Here is a 25181-nt window from a genome sequence, read left to right as displayed (position 1 = left end):
CTAGATCTCACTGATCATCAGACAGGACAGCTGGTTTTCAGCAGTCTCCATCCTAAATTCAGAAGAAAAAGCAGAGCAAAAACCACAGAACATTTTGGCATAGTAAAAATTTATTTCAGGTAAACTTAAAATGCAGGAGTCATACACTTAGCAAAAGAGATACATGGTAAAGAAATGCAAATCAAAGTGTTACTATGGTTGAATATTATTTGGCTGAAGTGAATCACTTCAAGGATCTTCACAACATGTATCTTCTCATCTATACTAGAAAATTATTGTTATTGAAGCTATCTAAAAATATTAAAACTAAATGATATCTGAATTCTCTAAGCTGTAAAACATCTCTACAGAGAGTGATATAATTTACCTGTAGAAAAATTTTTAAAAGGGTGATGGATCTATAGTGAAATTCTGATTTTTCAAAACTACCAAAGCAATTTGGATGCTTCTATGTAATGTTTAGAGGAGTAGAGATATCAATTTCTACTTAGCTGAGGGATAAGGAAAAGTTTCACTGGGAATAAGAAATAGCAAAATCAATTACAATTATTTCTACAATGAGAGAAACTAGCTAGACAGGATTCAACAGTATAATATGACTAAGAAAACCTCCAGATAGTGATAGTTAGCTGAAAAGCTGCATGACAAAGTGAAAGGACTAATAAATCTACAGGGGCTAAGGGGAAGGTGCAGTGTTACGCTCTCAATACTTATTGTCAGTAGATTTGACTTGTGCTGTTGAAACTGCTGTGGGTACACACTTTGTCCTTTTGTTCCTTAGACTGCTGATAGCAATATTCTCTGCCACCTGGAAGAACAAAGTATGTTTCAAGGTCTTATCCACATCTAAGGCACTCACAATGCTTGGGTTGGACCATTTCTTCTGCTTCTTTGGGTACATTGGCTTAAAAGAAATCTCTCTCCTACTCCTTTCTTCTCACTCCTTTGCATATTTGGTTTTGAGGACCCTCACTTTTGACTCCCTATTCACCTTGATTTTTCTCCAAGCTTTGTGCTCTGCCACTTGAAATTGTCAGTGAGAGATTTCCTGGGTGCTTCTGATAAAAAAATGAGGTGCTCTGGGCTAAATATGTATTCGAATACCAGCCAGAAAAAGAAAAAGAGCTTTGGACACAGGGAGGTGCTGGTTTTTTTTTCTTTCTTTCTTTTCTTTCCTTTTTTTTTTTTTTTTTTTTGGGGGGGGGGGAGGTGGTCTCCAGAAACTGACAAAGGTTAGTTAATGGAAGCAGGAGGAAAGGAACAAGTGTCACTCCTGGTACAGAAAGCTAAGCGATCATTCTAGCACCTGCTTCTAGTATTTCCACAGATCGTTACATGTTTTCCTACCTCAGAATAGAAACAACTTGATACTCATGAGTGTATTGAAGGCGATGCTTTTTGCCAGCAGGACTCTCAAACCCAGCACAGCCATGGACAGCATGTTCACTTTCCCTGTTTTGATATCTGCTTAGTGAGAAAAAGAAGAGGGGAGAGATCATGATCTAGATTGAGATATCTTGATATTAGTAGAAAGTGAGAAAAAAGACCCTCAGGAAACAGTTTTAGAGAAAACAAGAGTGACAAAAGAAAAGACAGTAGAAAAGCATGGCACCAGTAGGGAAGCGAGGAAGAAATCTGTCTAGATCAGATTTTGCTTCCTGTTGATAGTTCACTGAAAGCAAAGCTTGGCTGCTATGCTCTTATTATGTTCTGCTACACTGAGAAAGATCATTGTTTTCAATAAATATATATTCTAATTCTTCTCCACCTGAGAAAATATGTTTCCATGCGTTTATATCAGTTCCCAACATGATAATGTAATTTCACAGTCCCTTTAGGTAACTAACCTTCTGTAGAGGTGTCTGTCATGTTGCAAACATTCACAGTTACTGGTTCTTCAATCTCCTTTTCTGTAGTATAAAAAAGAAAGGGCATTATAAAAATAAACAAATTTTAAAAAGGATTGAAAAAAATGTTCAGTAAGTGAGCGATACTGTCTGAAACTCAACTGGCAGGTCACTATTTCTAACATTAATCTGAGGAGAAATTATTGTTTTACATGCAATTGCAGCAAACAAAAGAGTTCTGCAGTTGTTTTGTTGATGATCAATTAACAAATACATACTGAGAGAGTGAAATTTGCAGAAAAAATGGTTTTAAGCAAAAATAAAACTACTTTCATTTTTTATTGTTTTTAAAAGAGCAATTTCAAGCTATCTTCTGGCAGGTAGACTGTTATGTTGTGGTGAAATGACTGGCTGGGTAAATGAGGAAAGAGCAGTGGATGTTGCCTGCCTTTACTTCAGTAAGTTCTTTGTCACTGTCTCCCATAACAACTTTACAAGCAAGTTGACGATGAGGTATGGACTAGATGAGTGGACAGTGAGGCAGACTGAGAACTGGCTGAATGGAAGAGCTCAGAGAGTTATGATTAGTGTCACAAGTCTAGTTGGAGGCCTGTAGCTAGTGGTGCACCCCAGGGGTCAATTCCGAGTCCAATATTGTTCAACTTATTCATCAATACCTGGATGAAGGGACAGCAAGTTTGCTGATTATCCAAAACTAGCAGGAGTGATATATACACCAGAGTCTGGACAGATGGGTAGAGGGGAACCTCATGAAGAAGGGACGTGCAGAGCCTTCCAGCTAGGGACAAGTAATCCCATGCATCAGTACAGACTCGGGACTGAACTAATGGAAAGCAGCTCTGCAGAGAAGGACTTGAGAGTCCTGGTGGACAACAGGTTTTTGATGAGGGTTGAGGGAAGTGATCTTCTCTATTCAGCCCTGGTGAGGCCATCCCTGAAGTACTGTGTCTAGTCCTGGGCTCCCCAGGGTAGGAGAGAGATGGAGCTACCAGAGATAGTCCAGCAAAGGGCAACTAAAATGGTGAAAGAACTGAAGCTTTTCTCACATGAGGAAAGGCTGAGAGAGATGGTACTGTTTAGCTTGGAAAAGAGAAGGCTTAGGGGCGATCTTGTCATTGTGTATAAATACCTGAAGGGAGGGTGTAAAGAGGATGGCACCAGACTCTTCTCAGTGATGCCCAGTGATAGGACATGAGGCAAGGGGAACAAACTGAAACACGGGAAGTTTTGTTCAAACACAAACTTCCTCTGTTTGTGTTTCCTGTTTGTCCAGGAAAAACATGTTTACCGTGAGGGTGACAGAACACTGGGATAGGTTGCCCAGAGAGGTTGTGGACTCTCCATTGGTAGAGATACTCAAAAGCCATCTTTACACAATTCTGGACAAGGGGGTCTATGTGATCCTACGTAAGCAGGGATGTTGGGCTAGGTGATCTGCAAAGGTCCTTTCCAATCTCAACTGTTCTGTGAAGATTGCATCAATCTCTCTCTCTCTTTTTTTTTTCAAATAGCTCCAAGAACTTAAATAATGAAAAGTCCATCTGTGCTAGATGCCTTTAAATATCTTTCAGCTCTTCCTGCTTAAGCACTTAGATGTCTTTCTCATTCCTGCTGGGTGCCCAAGGGATGCTTCTTAGAGGGAGCAACAATAAGTATTGGAACATACCACCACCAGAAATAAGTTGCAATTGTACCACAAAATTGTACCTGGCAATGTTGTGTTCTTTGCAAAAGTGATGCCATTGAACTTAGCCTCGCAGGTCACCTCTGTCTCTGGTTTCACCTCAACCACCTTAATAGTACTGTATGTCCCCTCGGATGTCACAATGGGTTTGTTCTGTTCATATACAACTTCATTAGAAGATACCTCCAAATTGATGTTCTTCGGATAGAAATTCCTGGCCAAACATACTGCATTCACATTATTGTTTCCTTTCTTGGACTTTGTTGATTTAATCGCAATGACTTCTGGGACAGAATCTTCTCGTTTCTCTGTGAAAAAAATACATTGTTTGGGCATTACTTTATTCTATTGCAAGCTTGTGTGTGAGTTAAGTCATATACATTTCAGATACAGTTCACCTGTGACCCTTTTCTGGCACTATCATTGGCTCAGTTCCCTTTTTTTGTGTTTATTTTTTGCCACTCTTTCCAAACAGGCAGATCAAAGACAGAGAGGGTATATAAGGGTAGGATTGTTGCAGGAGTTTTAATTTCTTGAAATCCTAAATTTGCTTTTGCCAGAATATAGGTCTTTATATGAATTATCTATCTATGTGTAAATTATTTATTTTGTAAATGAGCAATTGGCAAATGAGAAGAAACTTCTAAGGATGCAAATCTGAGAGACAAATCTCCTGACTGTTTTTTTCACCTTAGTGTACCAGTCTTCAGTGGTGGTTCTTCAGGATTAAGATATTAAGAAACATCAAGACATGAAAAACATGCCTTAGTACTCGAATTTTGAAAGACTCTAAAGGAGGCAAGTGGTACATTTTCAAAGCATTTGGTTTCTGAACTTCCTCATGCATCTTGCAGCAAAGTTGCTCTGAAACTTTTAGATGCATTTTTTACCAGTTCATAAATCATTCAGGAGTTGAATTCTCAATTTCAGGAAACATACAGGAATGCCAAAGGCTTGATAACTGAAAACAAAAGCCTAAATTTCAGCCATACAGCAGTATCCTTCTAAGTAGATATAAGAGATACAAGATGAGTAATGAAATAAGATTGCTTATGCTTGAAAGGAATGTCTTTCTGAGTCTTTGCCGGTCTCTTGAAATTATTTAGCATCCAGCAATCATCACGATTTTTAAAAACAAAGTATCTTTACCTTCAAGTCATAGGTAGAGAAAATAAGGTCACTCCACACGCCAGTGTTAGGATATGGTTAGTAATGTGAGTTCTGATAAAAATATGAAGCTGAAGAGATTCATCTAGTATGCCTCCATGTCAAAAAGGGCTCAGCTTATCATAGGCTACCACACAAAACATGAAGAATTTACATGTTTTCACATTTACCATAGCTACATGGGTCTTTTTATAAGGAGAGGTTCATTAGGGTTGAATCCTGCATGAGATATGTGTTATTCTCCTCAAAAGATCCCTCAGCGTTAAAGTTTTACTTTTTATAGGATATCTTTGCAAGTTCTATCCAAGAGACTCCAATTCTACTTTGTTTCCCCCGCACACACTCCCTAAGAGGAACTGAGATACAAGGCAAACAGTACTCTGCCATAACTTCATGAACTGGTTCTGCTAATGAAAACAAGCACAACTTCATTGTTGTCAACACACACCAGATGCCAAAAAGGAATCCAGTCATTATCACCTTCATTTGACTTACTTGATTTCAAACTCTAGACTTTTTAGTGTAATTAAACTAGTAGAAAAACATCACCTAAGACTCCTTTTAATGCTTTTGTGTAATATTATCCCCCTTTACCTATCACTGTGAGTGTGACAGAGCACTGGAAGAGGTTGCTCAGAGTGGTTGTAGAGTCTCTTTCTCTGGAGACATTCAAACCCATCTAGATGCAATCCTGTCTAACGTACTCTAGGTGAGCCCGCTTGAGCAGAGGGGTTGGACTAGATGATCTCCAGAGGTCCCTTCCAACCTCAACCATTCTGTGATTCTGTGATACCCCCCTGGCCTGATGATGTCTTTCTAATCATGATAAAATAGACCATCTTAGGAACTTAAATAGCAAACTTCACAGGAGCTTTAGTTCCCTTCAAACTGCCCAAGCAGGGTCTTGTAACTTAAAAATGACTATAGGAAACTTATAAAGATGCTTAAATAAGTGGATAGATATTGAGCCCAAACACATCAGGCATGACAACAGCCAGGAGTTGTCTTTGTGGAGTCCAAATTCTTTGGCAACTCCTGAGAAGGGGTTTCAGTATATTTTTTAAACTGAAGATGTCAGGTTTGGTATCAAAGGATTATGCATAGAAATCCTGAAGTCTAATTTGTGATTTTTAAGGCATTGGGGGGTGGCTACCTGAGTTTTAGGAGGAGGAAGGAAAAAAGTGAAAAACCGAACAGTAACAATTCAGAAAATGTTAATGTATAAAGAATACCTACTTTGCTCCACGGTCAGTTGAGTCCCCTTCTCAAAGAGAAGAGCAACAGTGTCACACAGTTACGATTATTAAAGCAAAAAAGACTTATTTTGTGATTCCTCCCACACACATTTCCTTTCCAGGTGCTGTAACATGGATTTGACAGAGTTTTTTAGCTCTGTGTATACTTTATTATTTGAGAAGTACTTTAAAGATTTTTCGTGTATTCTGATTTCCAGTATTTCCAAACAGACAATATACTAGCAAACTGCCTCTGTAGTAAAACTCACTGAGGAAATTCCTTAGCAGGAATAAACTTGGACAATGTGATTGTTGTTAATAAATTATTTCTTTATCAGAAAAATAATATTTCAACTGAGTCATGTTATTTTGCATTATCTGAAAATACAGCCATGAATTCTTACCATATCTTGCCTTTTCTTTTTTTTTATGTGTGTGGGTAGGATTTTTATATTAGACACTATAAGCTACACTATATTAGCACAAAAAAGTTGTACTTCTCTTTTCCTATAATCTTATGCAGTCATGGAATATATATCCATCCTTTTATGTGCTTCAGTTTTATTAATGAACATTTTATATAGAATAAATCAGGAAAATCCTTAGTTGATCTTAAGCCCTCAAGAGGAGAGTATGTTATTAATATATGTTTTCTGTATCTTTTTGTGTTTAGGAATTTATAGAAAGATTCTAGTAACAATGCAAGTATGTTCTTAGCATCTTTAAACACTTATGAGCATCTCCCAAAGAAATCCAAAGTTAGCAACAAAAAAGTTAAGCTGTAAGAATTTTGGAAATTTTGGCTTCTAAGTGTGAATTACTTCAGCAAACACTGAATGAATTAGATAGATAAGTCCTATTATCCTTTACTGTAGTGTATCTTGCCCTGAAGTCTTTATACAGCTTTTGCAATTTCATCCTAACTTTTCTATTCCCAGCTCCATCTTCAGCTAGAAAAACAGAAATCATGGGAACAGATATCGAACTCATTCTTCTACCAGCACTTAGCATTTAAACTGCCTTTTGTTGCCGGGTTGTTGCTTCCACCCCCCCCAACCCCCTTAACAGGTCCTAGTATTCACCATGCTCTGTTGCTAAGGTGTGAATGAGAATTCAACTCCTGAATGATTTATAAACTGGAAAAAAAATGCATCTAAAAGTTTCAGAGCAACTTTGCTGCAAGATGCATGAGGAAGTTCAGAAACCAAATGCTGTGAAAATGTACCACTTGCCTCCTTTAGAGTCTTTCAAAATCCTAGTACTAAGGTGCTAAGGTGAACTGCTAAGTCTATATCAATATAGACTAATGATGGAATTATTGGAATTTGGGAATGTCTTCTGGTCCTATATTTACTGCTAATGATTTGGTGGTCAGAAAGAAAAAAATCTTTGTTCAGAGTGGTAACTTTGTATTCCCCTGTCCTTTAGGAATTGGAGATGGGATTCAGTTGTCCCAAAATAGACATTTGCTACCATGTAAGGTGTCCTGCAGGCTTGGGCAGATATTAGGCAGTATCTAAGAGAGCCTCATATCTTTCTACAACAAAAGTCACATTCTTTAGGGATGTAAAACGACACTGGACGTTTCCACTTCTAAAACCCATGCAGACCTCTGAAAGCACTGTAACACATTTTTAGGTCTGCATCTTGATATTTAGGACAATGAAGTCAAGATAGAAAACTCCCCTGCTAGTACAACATTAACACTCCCATAGAAAAGCTTTGGAAGACCCTCCATCAATACTTACAAATATCAGCCTTCAGAAGGGTACCATTTCCAAATACTCAGGGTCTTGTCCGCCATTAAAACAGTCACTACAAAAAGCTACCCACCCTCTTTTTTCCTGGGAACATCTGGAACTATTCAGATTGATGTTCCCCCAAATCCTTTAAGGCACTATTTTTCCTTTCCATTAATAAAAAAGAAAAAGTCTTTGTTCTACATGGCCAAATTCCAGTTGGGGGGGGGGGAATACTAAGGCTTTGTTATAACACCTATCCACTGCCATATCTGCATTTTTCAAAGTTTAGGCAACTTAATAGCTAACTCCCATTCATTCTAAGAGGGCTTGGATATAAGGCAGCTCTGAAAATTTAAGCTCAAAGTTATTTAACTTTCTCCTCTCATAACTTCTCTCCCATGTCAGCTTCATACTGAGCTGTGCATAATGCTCAAAATGAGGCAGTAAAAATTCACTGGAACACTGATAAAGTTAAGATATTTTGTGCTGATGCTGGGTCTGAGTGTTAGCCAGACTGAGTATAAATTACAGAATGTTAAGCTTCAGAAATGCACAGCAATGGTGAGATATACAGCTAGCCCAGTCGTTCCAGTGAAGCCTTTCCAGGAAGATACAAACTGAGGGCTCACCTTGAAGCCCTGGCTATGGAGAGTGTAGTCCAGAGATTCCAGCATCAGAAAGTGCTTCCATTGACACCAAATCACAAGATCCTTTTGTCCTCTGCTACTACCACATTTTAACTTAACTTATAGAAGTAAAAATAATGGTACTTACTTGGTTCAACTGTGAGAGTGGTCCCATTTCCAAATATGAGCTTTTCTGTTCTCACACTGCTAATACGTAGTCAAATAAGTAACACTTTCCTTACTGTGCTCAAAAGGTGTGGGTGTAAAACCGAAGATGAAAATCCAGACATTTGTCCTAATTATTCATATATACAATCCCATTAGGATGTCCAGAGCCACGTTTTTTTTTCCAGAACTGGGAGGGGAAAAACAGTAATTCAATAGTTCAATGATTTCAAATGGCTTGATCAGGGACAGAACTTCACAGTTATCCCTTTCTTCCATCTCTTGGAAATACTGTGAGCTGTATCATTCCATGACAAATGGAAATATGAAAAGAATGCTAGATTTGTCTCCTCAAGCATTTCAAGTTCCTATCTTTTTCTCTTTAGGATATATTGTTTTTTCTTCCTCTTCAAGTTTTCGTGCAGGACCCTATGCTATTTATATCATTGTGGTAGTCCCAGCACAGTGATATACTCCATGACAAAAACTGTATCCTTTTGGTGATGGCTCAGCATTTACAGCATGTGTGAAACCACATGACTTCTCCAAAGTATGTTCAAAGTAAAGGAGAATACAGTTTCATATCAGTGCCTTGGAGTACTGCAGTGAGAACTCATTTATTAATGAATTCTGTCCTGTGCTTAGCAGGACCTAGGGATACTCAAAATCCAAGCTGAGAGACTTGCACAAATATTCAACTAACTGATGATGCAAAAGATCTTCTAACTGCTCTGCCACTATTGCAAAGATGCAAATCTAAGCTCTGCTTCAGTCATTTCACTGAATGTCAACAAAATCTCCATGTGGTGATAGCAAACATTACTTCAAATACTTAAGCTGCAGTAAAACAAAAAAAGTGAAAAATAACTTCTGAAAATGGTCACAACAAAACACCAGCATCCAAATACCTGATGCTTTGATAGCATATTTGGGGGGTTGGTTTTTTTTTGGTTTACTTTGTTTTTTTGGCGTTTATACTCCAGCATTTTGAGTATGCAGTGTTTTAGTGATTGAAGGAGACATGAAAATGTAGCTCTACATTAACTGCATGTTTAGCATGAAACATTACCTCTAGAAACACAATCTAATGACCAATGCCAAGGCTAGTACTCATATTGATTTCTCTGCTTATTGTACATAAATAGGAATATAGTTCTACACATATAAATTACCGTTGTTGTAATATCCTGAAGATAGGATTGAAGGGTACCTACAAACTGAAAATGATTAAACAAAAGGGAAAACCATATACTTCTGTAGACTAATAATGAGAAAAATCTCTTAGATATAAAATGAAACTTAAAGTTCGTGCTCATGCTTCTTCAGCCTTCTTGTAGACTTAAACAATTTGCTTTCTGATTTCAGCAGGTTTTTGTACGGGTCCTTATGGAGTCTGTATCACTCTGGTAGTTCCAGACACAGTAATATACTTCGTTACAAAAACGTTTTTATTATGCAACATTTTTGACTATGCAGACAATCATGTGACTTCCTGAGTGGTTTCTGTCCCAACTTATTACATGAAGAAACAGGATATGACTTTAAAAGAAGAGTCTAAAATAGTAAAAGAGGGTGAAATTGCAGATTTTGCAGTATCCTTAAAAAGTTTCATGGAACTAAGCATGATAGAAAGTATAGTTTTTCAGTACTTTTAGTGCTACTTCAAAGCACTTACCAAAATTCTGAGCTGCAGGAAGCTATCTTCTTTTTCATCGTGAATTAAGTTTTAATGCTCAAGAGGCTGAGGAATGTGCTGGATCTGAGCTCTTAGAGTTGATATCTGGTGGCTATTTAGTGCCTAAGGACATCTTTATCCCTATTTTTAGTAAGATGAAAAAGAGGGAAAAAGATTGTTTTTTATTACAAGAGATACTGTGACAATAAAAGTGGATATTAAATCATAAGGGAGCTGCAAAGGAAGAAGACACATTATGTGTGACTACATCTCTCTTTTGTGGGCCGGACTAAAATAATCTAGGACTTCATTTGGCCATTACTCATCTAGGTTTTAGAGATGTGGTGATTAGATTTTTTCCCTGTTGTTCAACATCTTATGCAGGAAGGGGAAAAAAAAAAGTTCCTACTGAAGATATGTTGCAATGCAAGAGTATAAACAAAGTCATGAGGTAATAGGTGAAGTATCATTTAATTGATATACCAATGCTTTGGTATATGAGCAGGGGTATTTGTACACATTTTGTTTACCATAGAAAAGGGCATAAAGAGAATAGTCCTTGAAAAATAATTAGATTTCTTGTCTTAACCAACAAAGAAGGACTGGTTGGAGATGTGAAGGTTGGGGGCAGCCTTGGCTGCAGTGACCGTCAGATAGTGGAGTTCAGGATCCTGCAGGATAGAAGTAAGGCAATAAGCAAGATTGCAACCCTGGACTTCAGGAGAGTGGACTTTGGGCCCTTCAGAGACCTGCTTGGAGGAATCTCAGGGATTAAGGCCCTAGAACGAAGCGGGGCCAGGAGAGCTGGCTAGTATTCAAACATCACTTCCTCCAAACCCAAGAGCAGCTCATCCATATGAGGAAGAAGGAGCAGGAGACCTGCCTGGATGTGCAAGGAGCTCCTGATAAAACTCCAGCTGAAGAAGAAAGTACACAGAATGTGGAAGAGGGGACAGACTACTTGGGAGAATTATAGGAATGCAGTCCAAGTATGTAGAAATGCAGCAAGGAAGGCTAAGGCCCAGTTGGAACTGAGTCTGCCACGGGGCATTAAGGACAACAGGAAGGGCTTCTTCAAATACATCAGTAGCAAGAGGAGGACTAGGGATAACGTGAGCCCACTACTGAATGGGGCAGGGGCCCTGGTGACAAAGGATAGAGAGAAGTCAGAATTAGTGAATGCCTTCTTTGTTTCAGTCGTCACTGCTAAGGGCAGCCCTCATGAATCCTGAAGCCTGGACATGAGGGAGAAAGTCCGGAGAAAGGAAGACTTTTCCTTGGATGAGGAGGATAGGATTAGAGATCTTCTGGGCAAGCCTGACATCAACAAATCCATGGGCCCGGATGGGATGCACCCATGGGTACTAAGGAAGTTGGTGGATGTTGTTGCCAGGCCACTCTACATTGTCTTTGAAAACTCATGGAGAACTGGAGAGGTGCCTGAGGACTGGAAGAAAGCCAATGTCACTGCAGTCTTCAAAAAGGGCAAGAAGGAGGACCCAGGCAACGATAGGCCAGTCAGCCTCACCTCCATCCCTGGAAAGGTGATGGAACAGCTCCTTCTGGATGTCATCTCAAGGCATATGGAGGAAAAGAAGGTGATCAGGAGTAGTCAGCATGGATTCTCCAAGGGGAAATCCTGCTTAACCAATCTGATAGCCTTCTATGATGGGATGACTGACTGGGTAGAGGAGGGGAGAGCAGTGGACGTTGCTTGCCTTGACTTCAGCAAGGCTTTCCACACTGTCTCCCATAACATCCTCCTAGATAAGCTCAGGAAGTGTGGGCTAGACAAGTGGACAGTGAGGTGGATTGCGAACTGTCTGAAAGGCAGTGCTCAGGGGGTTGTCATTAGTGGCACAGAGTCTGTGGCTAGTGGCGTCCCCCAGGGCTCAGTACTGGGTCCCATCCTGTTCAACTTTTTCATCAATGACCTGGATGAAGGGACAAAGTGCTTCCTCAGCAAGTTTGCTGATGATACCAAGCTGGGAGGAATGGCTGATACACCAGAGGGCTGTGCTGCCATTCAGAGAGACTTGGACGGGCTGGAGAGTTGGGTAGAGAGGAACCTCATGAGGCTCAGCAAAGGCAGAGTCCTGCACCTAGGGAGGAATAACTCCATGCACCAGTACAGATTGGGGCTGACTTGCTGGAAAGCAGCTCTGCAGAGAGGACCTGGGAGTTCTGGTGGACAACAAGTTGACTGTGAGCCAGCAATGTGCCCTTGTGGCCAGGAAGGCCAATGGTATCCTGGGGTGCATTTGGAAGAGTGTTGCCAACAGGTCGAGGGAGGTGATCCTGCTGCTCTACTCAGCCCTGGTGAGGCCTCATCTTGAGTACTGCATCCAGTTCTGGGCTCCCCAGTACAAGAGAGACATGGAGCTGCTGGAGAGAGTCCAGCATAGGGTCCAGATGATCAGAAGATTGGCGCATTTGCCCTATGAGGAATGGCTTTGAGAGCTGTGCCTGTTCAGCCTGGAGAAGAAAAGACTGAGGGGGGATCTTCTCAATGTGTATAAGTATCTGAAGGGAGGGTGTCAAGGGAATGGGGCTAAACTCTTTTCAGCTGTTGCATGAGACAGGACAAGAGGCAATGGGCAAAAACTGAACCACAGGAAGTTCTACCTGAATGTGAGGAGGAATTTCTTTCATGTGAGAATGACAGAGCACTGGAAGAGGTTGCCCAGAGAGTTTGTGGATTCTCCTTCTCTGGAGATATTCAAAACGTACCTGGATGCAACCCTGTCTAACATGCTTTAGGTGACCCTGCTGGAGCAGAGAGTTCAGACTAGATGATCTCCAGAGGTCCCTTCTGACCTTCTAGATTCTGTGATTCTGTGATTTTTACTCTGAAGTAAAATGTCTCATTGGCTTACTCCATGTGAAGTGCATCCTGTCCATGTACTCAACATATTGGTTAAAAAAAAAAAAAAGTGGGGTACAGAGAGATGCAGATGGTGTGAAAAGGAAATGAGTCAATGCTACTTTCTAACAGCTGTTGAGATGCGGGCAGGTGTGAGGGTGAAGGTTTGCTAGTATTCTGGAAAAAAAATGTTTGAGGGAATATAAGGCAATTGTGATATGCTCAAGGCTTGATCTTTCCAAGTGACAGGGACACCATATGGGTGGTTACAAAACATTTAGTTTGATAATCTAATAGACTAGAATTGAAGAATGACATTGGGAGTTCAGTTCTCTCACCCGACCATGGGATAAGGAAGCCCGGGAATCCCACAGCTGGAAATGGCCCCAAGGAGTGAAGTGGCCCATTCTTACGCCTTAGAAATAACTGGGTTGCCTGAAACGCTTCACACTGCTGCTTATGTAAAAGGTTTTCAAGGTTTTGTAGTCATGGAGATTGCATCTCTGTATCCCCCATTGCAACCTAATGTCCATTCAAGGGCTTAAAAATAAATGCAATTACTTTATACTTCCTCTGAGTGAGAGGAGAGTAAATGGAGGTGTTATTCTGCAGTGGAAAGCTTGGAAAATGATCCTTGAATTGGCCCCCAGGGTAGATAAGAGTGGGATGAGATTGCAGCTGTTAAGACTAAAGAGTAGGGTGAAATGGTCTTGTAGCCTACAGGAAATGAATGCTTGTTGAGGGTCTGTATCGTCAAATAAAGGAGCTGTGGAAGGAGGTCGGTTAACTGTGCAGTGCCAGAGATGATGAGAAAGAGACTGACTGGATTTTTGCCAAGACCCTGCAGGCTCAAGAGCCAAACTCCCATCTCAACCAAAGACAGAACAGGTCAAATTTGTGCCTATCAGTTTGGGAAGTGCAGATGGTGAACACTTGAAGCTTCTGGCTTCTGGCACCATGAGGAAGACTGTTTCTCCACCTGTAGACTATTACCCCCTGCTGTTCTTCCCTGTAGGCATAAGCCATAGTGTCAGGGGAAACCTGGAAAGTGTCAAGAGTGACTACATTGCTCTGGAGGCAGGGCCAAAGGCATGGTTGCCTTGATGGTTTTGTCTTCCTGGTGATGAGAGGAAAGTGTTTGAGGCGGAGTGGACAGATCTGGCAATGTGCCAGACAGTTGATTGTGCAGATAGTGTTGCCAACACTATTTTAGTTTCTGTGAACACGAGATCCTGTCTTGGGATTGAAGATTACTTGGAACAGATGGGATTCACCTGACTAAGTGGGGCAAAAACATCTTTGTCAACAGGTTGGTCAAGTGTTTGTACAAAAATAAGGAAGTGCCTTGAAGGATTATGACAGCAGCAGCAAAGGAAGATTAGAGAAAATGTTGGCCCACTGGTGAATGGGGTCGTAGACCTGATGACAAAATACACAGAGAAGACCAAACTACCCAACGCTTGCTTTGCCTCAACCGCAGCCTGGTAAGACCTATCTTCAGGAATCCCTGAGACCAGTGGGAGAGTCTGTAGCAAGAAATACTTACCCTTAGTAGAGCAGGATCAGGTTAGGAATATTTAAACAATCTGCATGTGCACAAGATTATGAGTTCTCATGAGTGCACCCACAATTACTGAGAGATTTGGCTGATGCATTGAAAGGCTACTCTTGATTAGCTTTTAAAGCTCATGGCAATTGGGGAGCTTTCTGAAAACTGGAAGAAAGCAAATGACATTCCTCTCTTCAAAAAGGACAAGAAGGAGGATCCAGGGAATTATGGGCCAGTCATCCTCACCTGAATCCCTGGGAAAGTGATGGATTCTTCCTTCTTTGCAAGCTGTGTTCATGTATGGCTTACTTTTCTGGGTGTGACTGCATTTGTGAGTTGTATGCTCAGAAAAAAAGAAAGAAAGAGACGAATTTGCTATCTCTTCTCTGTGTTTATCCTGATTCTAAGAACGTACACATAGAAATATATTATTCCTTAGGTCTTCAAGGCTTTTCTTAACTGATTACAAGTTTTGCTCCTTTTCTTCTTCTCTTTCTCTATCCCAGGTGCCTGTTCCCATGTGAAGCTTGAGGACTGCTTGGCCAGGGGAGTGCAAGCTTTCATAGTTCCTCATCCTCATGCAAGCTGTCTAAGATTAATAATTCAAATAGTAGTTTCATGAGGCAGTGGTACAAGCAGAATCCCAGAGAAATTTGGAATGAATGGTTGCGTTTCTGTAGGTAGGCAAAGACACTATGCCCTATCTTTCCAAAATAGGATCAGAATCTTCAGAAACATCCCCAGGAACCATTTCTCTCTGCAGCTGCACTTCCTATCAGCCACACACACAGCTAGTAGCTTCTTTGCGGTATACATCACAACAGAAATGTAAGGAAGATTAAAATGGAAAAGACGAATTGACATCCTGGGAAGGTAGCACAGGTTTGTTTTGTTTCTGGCATTGAAGTTGCAGGCACAAAAGAGAGATCTGAGAAGTGGGAGCATTTCACCATAGCTATGGGGTGTGTGGAGGGGTATCAATTCGGAACAAAGATTTGAAGTGATATGCTGTGGTACAGCAGTTTCCAGCCTTTGTTTATGAATACCCTGGGAATGTCTACTGGTATCATCAAAGGCTTGTGGGAAGCCTTCTGGGAGGCTTTCAAGGAGCTTAAGAATCCCTGCTGCTGCCAGCAAAGGATGGCTACTGCAGGCCTTAACTTCTAGCAAGCTTCAGCAGCTGTAATGAGCTCTGTCAGCTCAAAAGGGTTTTCACAAAAGGGAACTTTGAGCTTTTATTTCAGCTGAGGGAGCAAAGTCAAACACCATTTTGGCCAGTGATTGGGAGAGCCAGGCCTGGAATGTAGCTCCTGGAGTGCAGTGAACAGAGGCAGTGGTGAGTTCAAAAGGGGCCAGCAGCTCTGTTGAGGACACCTTTCCTCTCCTCAGTAATGCTAGTGGTGGGCCACAAGGCATGTTTCTCTAGCAAAGATTAGAACAACTTTTCCTGTAACACCATAGGCCTGAACCCAGATGGAGACCTGGGAAGGTGCAGCTTTGCAGGTCTTGGGCTGCAGGGATTGCCTAGGGGCTCTGTCTGAGACTAGGGCTATGGGAGATGGTCTTGTGTGGTGTAGTGCGATTACGGGACTGGGGCATCTGTCATCTGAGGAGGCACTGAGATTAGGATTTTTTAGCCTGAAGAGAAGGCTTAGGGGGATTTTATCAACACGTTATTAACCTACCTGATGTGGGCAAGTAAGGGGGATGGAGCCAGACTCTTCTCAGAGGTATCTAGAAACAGAACAAGTGGCAAAGGACACAACTAGAAACACAAGAAATGCCATTCAAGTGTAAGAAAACAATGCTTTTACTGCAGGGGTGATCAAACATAGGAATAGGTTTCCCAGAGAGGTTGTGTAATCTTCTACCTGGAGATATTCAAAAGCCATCTGGACAAGGTCCTGGACAACCTGTTCTAGTTAACCCCACTTGAGCAAGATGGTGCTCTCCAGAGATCCCTCTCAACCTCAACTCTTCTCTTCCAGATACTTTATTTCAATGTGGCACTGCACCAGGTGCTGAACTGCAGAGAGGATTTTTTTCCAGAATATGATGGAAAGTCTCTTCTCTGTATTGTTTGCTCTGGCTCCATCTGAATATGTGCTTTTATTTTATTTTATTGTTTATTTACTTATTTACTTACTTACTGATTGCAGGTGAGGGATGCTTTATGATGACTCTGTCGTCCTTGGCCTTCTGACTGCGAGGTTTCTTCCCAGTAACCTGGTTTTCTTCCCTCCCTCTCTCATATGCTGTATATTTACTACCATGTGTCCTTTGTAAGTCTCAGGCAGTGACCTTTGAAGGGCAGGGTGGAGGATCAATAAATTAAGTAGATGTGTAGAAAGGGATGGTTCACTCTTTCGCAGTACAAGAGCTATCAGATAGAAGGCTTGGTACAAAGGGAAGTGGGTTTTCTTTTTTCTTTTTTTTTTCTTCCTGCAATAGGTTGTTTGGATGGATCATTTTGCCAGAGGGAATTATCACTGCAAGTGGGTATATGGGGGCAATAGCTGTATAGACAAACATTAATTGGAGAGAGATCAACCGGGCATTTTTAAGCATGAAATAACCACATGTGACTTAAAGTCCTTGTTCTCACATCTGATAGTTGTAAGACTATTAGGGTGAAGCGACCTTTGTATGTCCCCTGCTCTTGTACTCCATGCCTCTGCTTCTGGCCACAATTGGATAGGGAGCAAAAAAATATCTTTGTTCTTAACCAAATGGAGTTAACAAATCTTACTTTGTGCTCTGTGGGGAGGGAGGGGGGGAAGAACAGAACACAGTGACAAGCTTAGATGGAAACATCTAAAATATATGTCAAATCTCCACCTGCTCAACGTGACCTGATAGTCATAGGTGTCCAAAATTACATGGTTTACAAGATTCAAGATCTGATTTTGAACACCAGGGAAACTGTCCTGGTATAGAAAGATCTTCCCATTGATGTGCTGGGAACCAAACTTGTGTTTGTAGATACAATTGTCTGTAGAAGAAGAGGCTATGCACAGGACCCTGTTCCACCTTCAAGTGAAGTCTGTGAGAGAGTTAGTTTGTATACAGTGGTTCAATCTATTTCAAACACTGTGGATCGTAGTCCACACGGTGATAGACAGTTATACAAAAACATTTGTGTTTTTATTTCAGTGCCAGGTGACTTCTCCTCTTTCATGTTCTTTGAAGAGTTGGATTTTATTTCCTTTTTCCTCTTTTCACTTTAAGTCTTGAATAAACTGATACTGTCACAGAAAGGTTACTATATACTGAAAATAGAATTATCAGCATTGTTTTCTTGGTAGTTGAGATAATACTCACCTCTCACTATGAATATAGTTCCATTCAGGTGGCTAGAGCTATTCTCACTTGAAGGACTTGATTTCTGATTTATTTTTATTTCTAGAAAGTCAGAGATTTTTTAAAGAATATCTGTGTATGAGCTGCCTCAATCATACTAATACTCAATTAAATTTTGTTCTACATTTTCTAATTCTTTCTGGACCTCAAAGTATTTATACTGGTACATCATTTTTTCATGACAAATAAAAATGAGTCAATATTCACTCATTTTTCAGAGAATATTTTGGTTTAGCTTTGGTGGCTTAATTAATTCATCTTCATGTGTTAAAAGTTATTTTTTTCATTAAGGTATTTGATTTTTAATATTTATATTTTGATTTAGATGATTGCCAGTTTTATACAGGTCTTTAGAAGAGTTTTCTTCCTGATTATATTCCCTCATTATTTTTTTTTCTCAGTTTCTCTAATCCTATGAACTAGGTTATTTGACTACTGAGTTGGCTGTGCTTTGGACTTTTTATTTATTGATACAGGGTTTTAGTTGAGTTTGAGAATTTGAGGATCATGCAGTTATGGCTGACTAAATTTGGATTTTCATTTAACTTTTATCTGACTTTGATTATTTTGGTTAATGTCTACCTAGAATGGTGAAGCAGTTTTTGAATCTTCAAATCCAGCTCTAAGATACAAAATTGTACTGTTTCATCTGATTCATAAATCTGCCTTATTCCCTGCTGTATTACTAAATTTGTTTATTAGCATTATTGTTGTTACCAAATATATGGTGCATCTCTCTCCATCTGTCTCTTTATATGCGTTTATTTTTATATTTATATGAATACCAGTTCTGGTTAACTTCTATGCAGGACAAAGAGAGGAAGTTATGCAGACCTTTTGCCCCAAGCCTGAGTACCTATATGTAGTATAGACCATTCCATCACCTCCACTTTCTACTTAAACCTTTCCAGGTCAGTGAGGCTTTGTCACTGTGTTCTGACAGTTAGGCAGCCTTTTCCCATGCTAAGTCTTCGGTTGGCCACAGAAACACACCTGTCTTCACAGCCTCACACAAACCACATGCTTAGTTTATAATTTGAGTTCTTTGTTTACTTTCTCTCTGTCCAAATGCATCTCCTCAAAAAAAATGCAGGAGGCGCTCCAGTACCCCCAATGAGGTGCTATAAATAATGCTTAGACTGTCTGTCTTCCAATAGGTGATACTGAAGACCCCTCCTTGAGTTTTATTTCAGAGGAAAAGAGAAGAGATGGAGACCCTCATTCCTCCAGAAAACTATTCTAGGCAGATGAGGATTGGTTTTGGAGAGGAAATAGTAGCTGGTTTGTGTGTACATGACTGCCCAACTCCTTTCAGGCCTTGCTACCGTGCCTCTTTCCAGCAAAATGATCCTAGCCTTCCAGCATAATGCTTCTTGGCTCCCGAAACGGTTCCTGGCTCCCAAATAATCTCCATTATATTTTAACCCAATTGCTCATTTTAGGAACAGCCAACTAGCATAGCTCCCAGTATATCCTCCTGATTTCATTACATAGTTATAAGTGGCTGTGTCCTTGGCTCTTTCTGGCAAGGAGGGGTAGTTCTGGGATGCAGCTGTAAGGAAGATGACTTCTCTCTTAAAGGATGGGGTGGGCATTATGTTCTTGTGTGGGCAGCATCATCCCACATATTCAAGCCCTGTTCTAAGACAGAAATATTTCTGGTGATGGGTTCCCAGGATATGGTGTAGGTGACTGTATGACACTATGATCCTAATTTCCTAATTCCAAGAATAAAGTCACAACTCTCATTTGTGAAAGAAAAGCTGAAAGTAGTCATTTAATGTGGAATCTGTAGCAGCTGCTTGGAGGAGTCCCTGAGCTGCAGACAGCTGAAGCAGGGAGGGCGATAGGGAAGGAAATAGTGTCTGCCCTATATTTATAGTCCTTGCAAGACACCTGACACAGAGGCCAGACAGTCAGGCTACTGGGCTGAATGGCTTTTATTTCAACCCATCACATCTATAAATGGAGACCAAATGTGGTGTTGGAGCAAACCTTGGGGATCATTCTTCTCCCAAGTATCTGTTGGTAAGATTCTCAGGGCCATGTGTGCAAATACACAAATAGTGCAACTATAGTTTGTACAAGCATTTATACAATGAATACATTTACAGCATGAATACTTCCCAAACTAGAAATAAACAATACTCCCTCATGGGGAAAAATAAAATCAGATAGAACCAGAGCTAACAATATAGAGAAAAGATTTTTCATCATGTTCTAGAAAAATCCTCCCTGCAGTTCAGTACCTGGTGCAGTGTCACGCAGAAATCAGTGCAACATCACGTAACAGAAATATCAATTAGGCATCCTTCCTTTCTGAGATACCTGACTTTGGTGTGGCACTAGACCAGGTACTTTACAGAGGCTAGGTTACACCCTGCTAGAGCTGCTCCAGTGTGAGCCTAGCACTGCAGTAATACACCACCTTGCCACCTCACTTTGCTGCCTGGATCCTCAGTGTGAATCTGTTCTGGGAGCCCTCCACTCCCTCCTCTAAGCAAACCCAGAAACCCTCTACGTAGAAATTACTGTTCTGCAAGTCAGAAAGCCCTGCACCACCTGCCAGTAATAAAACATGTAGTAGCTGCTCATGCTGCACTGGAAAGTGCCTCCATCACCTTCTCACATTGCTAGTTCTCCAGCATGTGGCTCTAAGGCCACCTGGACAGTGACTACTGAGGGGAACAAGAGGGAGCCATGGTCATTCCAAGAGTGCAGTCTTGGCTGGAGATTTGCAATGACACTGGTCCAGTGAGAAGGATTAAATCTTCCTCTTTGAACCAAATAGATGAAGATGGGCAGAAAACAGCCCCAGTATAAGGAATCATGTTTCACAAGGAGCAATATAACACATTCCTCTCTTTCCATTTCCCTATCAGACAGGGAGCTTTTCCTGACTTTCCCATTGGAAGTCGGTAGTTCTTGCACCAGGGAGTGAATTTCTTTGTCCCCTTTTGCCAAGCTGGGATGGTGAAGGAGCTAAATTCTGTCCCCTTCACAGCCCCACACCCACAAAGGAAACATGAGGACCTCTCCTGGGGACATGGATTTGTATCCCTATGCCATCCTCCTCCAACTTGTCCTTGCAGGATAGACAGCAAATGCTTCTTCATCAAACTGATGGGTCCACTCCTAAGCAAGAGGCACTGAGGAATGCAGATGTAGCAGCCTTAGGATGCACCCCTGTTTCCTGCCCACTCTCACACTGTGGAGGCGGTGGACTGGATGTAGTCACTCGACCCATGGATGGAAAGCTGTTCCTACTGTGCTCTGGAGGGATATGAAGGGGACAGGACTGAGAGGGGAGGCTGGGTTGCAAGGGGTCAGTACAGTTACACAAGACCAAGTGGCATGCAAGGGCTCACAGTTCCCAGCATCCTATATATCTCCCCATCCCATTTACCTACTATTGTCAATAACCTCATGTACATAGCAGCTGACATGTCCAGGTCCTTTCCACAGTTTGGCTCTGTCTACAGAGATGCTCTACTTGCATTTCCCAATCTGTGGTCCTGTGATCTGTGGACCAGTCAGGCCTCTGCCCCATGCCCCAGTCCCAGTCAAGTCACTCCCTCAGGCTGTGACATGCATGAACACAAAAGCAGGCATGGGAGGGGGGAAGAAGTAAGTTGTTACAGTAACAGAATACAGTAACAGTTGTTAAAGTTGTTGCAGTAACAGAATACGCTGTCAGCTAGCTCCCATGCAGCAATGCCCAGGTTGCTGGAGCTCTTCTGGGTCAGAAAGGAAAACCTCTTGTGAGCAAAAGGAGCCATGCAGCTCTCAGACTCCCACAGCCCTTCCTCTTGATGATCTAGTGCAGGGGCCCACTGGAACACATGAATTGTCCCTGGAGGCAGTGGATCAGCCTCTTGGTACCCCTATGCCTGTTGGTGCTGTGAAGCTGCTGCTACTGGGTATAAGCCCCCAAGCCTACACCCAGGTGGCCAGGGCACCTCCAGTCAAAGCCATCTCCCAGCCTGCTCCCTCTGCCCAGGCCCAGCCTTCTCCTCCTCAGCTTGCTCTCTCCTGCTGCTTCTTCAAATGCTTTTCCCCGTAGTAAGGGCCCTTGAGACCCACAAGCAGTCAGGGCCCAACATGCTTTGGGCAGGTGGAAGCAGGCCTATGCTTGGCATTGCAGGGATAATGGAGTCATGGAATTGACCCCTCCAGTTTGTTCCCCACAACTCCTGTGGGGCTCAGCAGGGGATTGCAGTGTTCACAGTCCTCAGCAGAACTGTGTCTCTCTTCTCTGCCCTCAATCTGTTTGCGAGGGACCTGGGACTCCTGGTGGGACATTTGCAGCCGTAGGTCAGGACACAGAGTCCTGGCACAGTGTTATGGTCTCAGCTGCTGTCAGGGAGGGTTATCAGCCCCACAAAGCATCTGGCTCCTACTCACCCCTCACCCTCATCCCCCATCTCACTTCCATGTGGTACTCCATAGCCTGGTCCTCTGGGGAGGAATGGCACAGCAGAGGTGGGAAATGGAGATATATAGGGCAAATGGGAGGCAGGATCCCAATGGAGCTGGAGATCTGAAGATAGGAAGAGGAAAGGAAGATGCAAGGCTGGGGAAGGGAAAGTCCTCAGCAGAGAAGGAATGGAGTACCCCTGGCTGTCTCACTGTAGCAGGTGTTGTAGGTTCCCTGCATCCCCCCCAGACTCATGGAGGGATGGGGAATTGTTCCAGTGCAGGGTGCCCTGAAGAACTTTAGTTGGGATCCTCCACAGAAACCGATGATGGCCTCCAGGATATATACATGTGAGACAGAAGTAACAACACAAAGAGCAGACTTTTTATCATGTCTTGGGGAACATCTGCTCTGCAGTACAGCTTTTCATGCTGCATTACTGGGGGACTCGCTAAAGAACATGAAGTTGAGGTAGCCACACTTGAATCAGCATGGGTTTTTCCTGTGAAAATCAAAGTCATACAATATTCTTTGTGCTCCTCCTAAAAATCTCTTTTCCTGTTACCTTCAGTGTGTGACAGAAATTGAGGAGGAAGGAGGTAACAGTGGTTTTGGGTGGGCCTGTGAGAGATTCTGTTGCTGTGGTATATTTGTGCTCCTTTCCAGGAAGACCAGTCTAGACTTGTCTCAGAATCTGGGAAGAGGCCTGTCCTGTAAAAAACCAAAAAATCATGATGGATTTTAATGCCCTCCTTCCACTTCTGCCCTAACCTTGCCTGTGTTTGAATCACTGTGCCCTTTTCTAGTGCTCTGGTGCTGCAGAAAATAGGTGGCTGTGTCTGCAGCTGCTGGAGAGAGCAATTTTACAGAGAGCTGATTCATGGAAGGGTGTGCAGAGCTCCTAACTTGGTTTTGGAATGATGAAGCGAAGTGTTGGAGTCCTTTGAAAGGATACTGCAGCACTATGTGTTGCAGGTCTTTGCCAGGAATCTGCCAGATCCTGTCCCAAGCACAGCTGCTGTCAGTGATGGGTATGCCAGAGATGTGGCAGGAAGGAGTGAGGGATTCTGAGACCTTCCCTGTTGTGGGCTCAGAGGCCTCTGTCTGCACCTGAGAAAGGGCACTTGCAGGCACAGGAGCCAATGATGAGCACATGGTGAGAGTTCAGGCAATCACTTTAGCTACTCTTACATTTGCCTGGCCTTCTCCTTCTCAGCTCCAAGATCCTAATGTTATAGAGATATATGTTTTCCAAAGCTCTGGCTCCCTTTACATTCTCAGACCTGAGAAACAAGGGCTCAAAGAAACCAGAAAGGCAACACAGGAAAAAACCCTTGCAGACATGTGAGTGACAGTCAGGGTAAAGGGGGGAAATTGTGGAAGCTAAGACTGTAGCAAGATGCCTTTTCAATCCTTCCGGGTAGGTCTTAAGTGTAAACATCATATAATTCATTCAGAACGGAAGACTCATTTATGTCCTTCCTGGATCATTTTTCATGACAAATGCCCTTACTCTGACTTTCCTTTTCTCTTCATGAACTCCAGAAATGACTTTTTGCACAGGCATGTTGAGGGAATCCTGTTTTCCTCTTTTGACTGCAAGATGTCCTGCTGGGACCTGAAAGACAAATCTGCAAGTCAAAAAAAGGTTGACTGAGTGGTTAAAATAAAACTGTCAACAAACTGAGCAGTGCTGTTACAATGGTCTTGTCCATGGCATTTAAGGTATGTTGTTTTCTAAACACATAGAGGGAGCATGCACTGAAAAATAGTAACAGTATGTATTCAAATCAAGAAATCAGCTTTGGGAGGATTAGGAGTAGCGTGTATCCCTTTTAGGTCAGTTCATCTCCAGTGTTGCCTGGTTGTTTCTTGCAGCCTGAGAGGCCCCAAACTGGCTATGGTTGTTTTGGGTCCCTGGTGACATGGAGGGCAAGGAAGATGATCTGGGGATTTGCACATGCTAGTATTGTTTGTGGCATTGATGGGATTGTCCTGGGGACACAGTGAAGGCCTGGGTCTCCTTGGGAGAAGTCCCTGCCACTCCCCTTCCCTCTAGCTCTTACATCTTGAATCAGAAGCCCTGGCAGGAGGTTTGTGTCCGAGCAGAGCTAACTTTCATGTCTCCATGAGAATAGCATAGAAGTATGGTCCTGAGTCCTAGGGGCACAGATCATGCATAGGAGCCACAGACGCCATGACCTGGAGATTGTCCCAGGATTCAGTGGCTCGACCCTCCACGGTTGTGTCATAGAAAATGATGGAAGCATCTTATATCCAAGCAATCCACTCGAGTCTGGCAGTGCCTGATGGTACTAATACATATTATAACCCTTGAAGCAGAAGAAGAGGTGTATGAATACCTCAGTTGCTTTTAGTCCTCCACCTGCCTCCACCAGCTGCATCTGAGCCTGCAGTCCTGTGGACAGATCACGCAGCAAGCAGCACAGTGGACACACACGGTGGCAGACAGCTCATCAGCCATATTAGGGTCCCTTTCCGAGGGACATGGAGGCCTGCCATCATCCCTACACCCTAGAAGACCCACAGGTCCTGCATATTCCTGAAGCTGTCCTACTCAGCGATCCATTTGGCCCTTTCTTGAAGTATTCCCCATCTCTGGGAAAACCTCCAACTCCTTGCATCACCTGCTAGGTGCAAAGCAGAGACATGGAGCCTCCCCTTCTACCTGCAGCTGTGTAGGGACCTCGGCCAAGCCCAGTTCAGGCTGACCCCAGGCACACACTGTTAGCCCATAGAATCCCCTTCCAGGATTCTCCTCATGCTCAGCACTCCCAGTCTGCCTTGACTTCACTCCCTGGCCATTTCC

At 42.3% G+C, this 25181-nt stretch overlaps 1 protein-coding gene and 1 long non-coding RNA gene across 2 annotated transcripts in view; both read right to left on the bottom strand.

Moving 5' to 3' along the window:
* The window catches only part of LOC134151352 (M1-specific T cell receptor alpha chain-like), a 157245-nt gene that overhangs the window by 59353 nt on the left and 72711 nt on the right, over positions 1-25181 (bottom strand).
* On the bottom strand, positions 93-8743 carry LOC134151353 (uncharacterized). The gene is made up of 5 exons (XR_009960825.1): positions 8471-8743; positions 3736-3860; positions 1848-1910; positions 1348-1464; positions 93-808 (listed from the first exon to the last, which is right to left on the bottom strand). It is a non-coding gene; the product is annotated as an uncharacterized LOC134151353 (long non-coding RNA).

This window comes from Rhea pennata, chromosome 26 (genome assembly GCF_028389875.1).
Source record: "Rhea pennata isolate bPtePen1 chromosome 26, bPtePen1.pri, whole genome shotgun sequence".
In the NCBI taxonomy this organism is placed as follows: Eukaryota; Metazoa; Chordata; class Aves; order Rheiformes; family Rheidae; genus Rhea; species Rhea pennata.
Note: the sequence above shows the minus strand (reverse complement) of the source record. Positions and strands in the feature narration are given on the sequence as shown.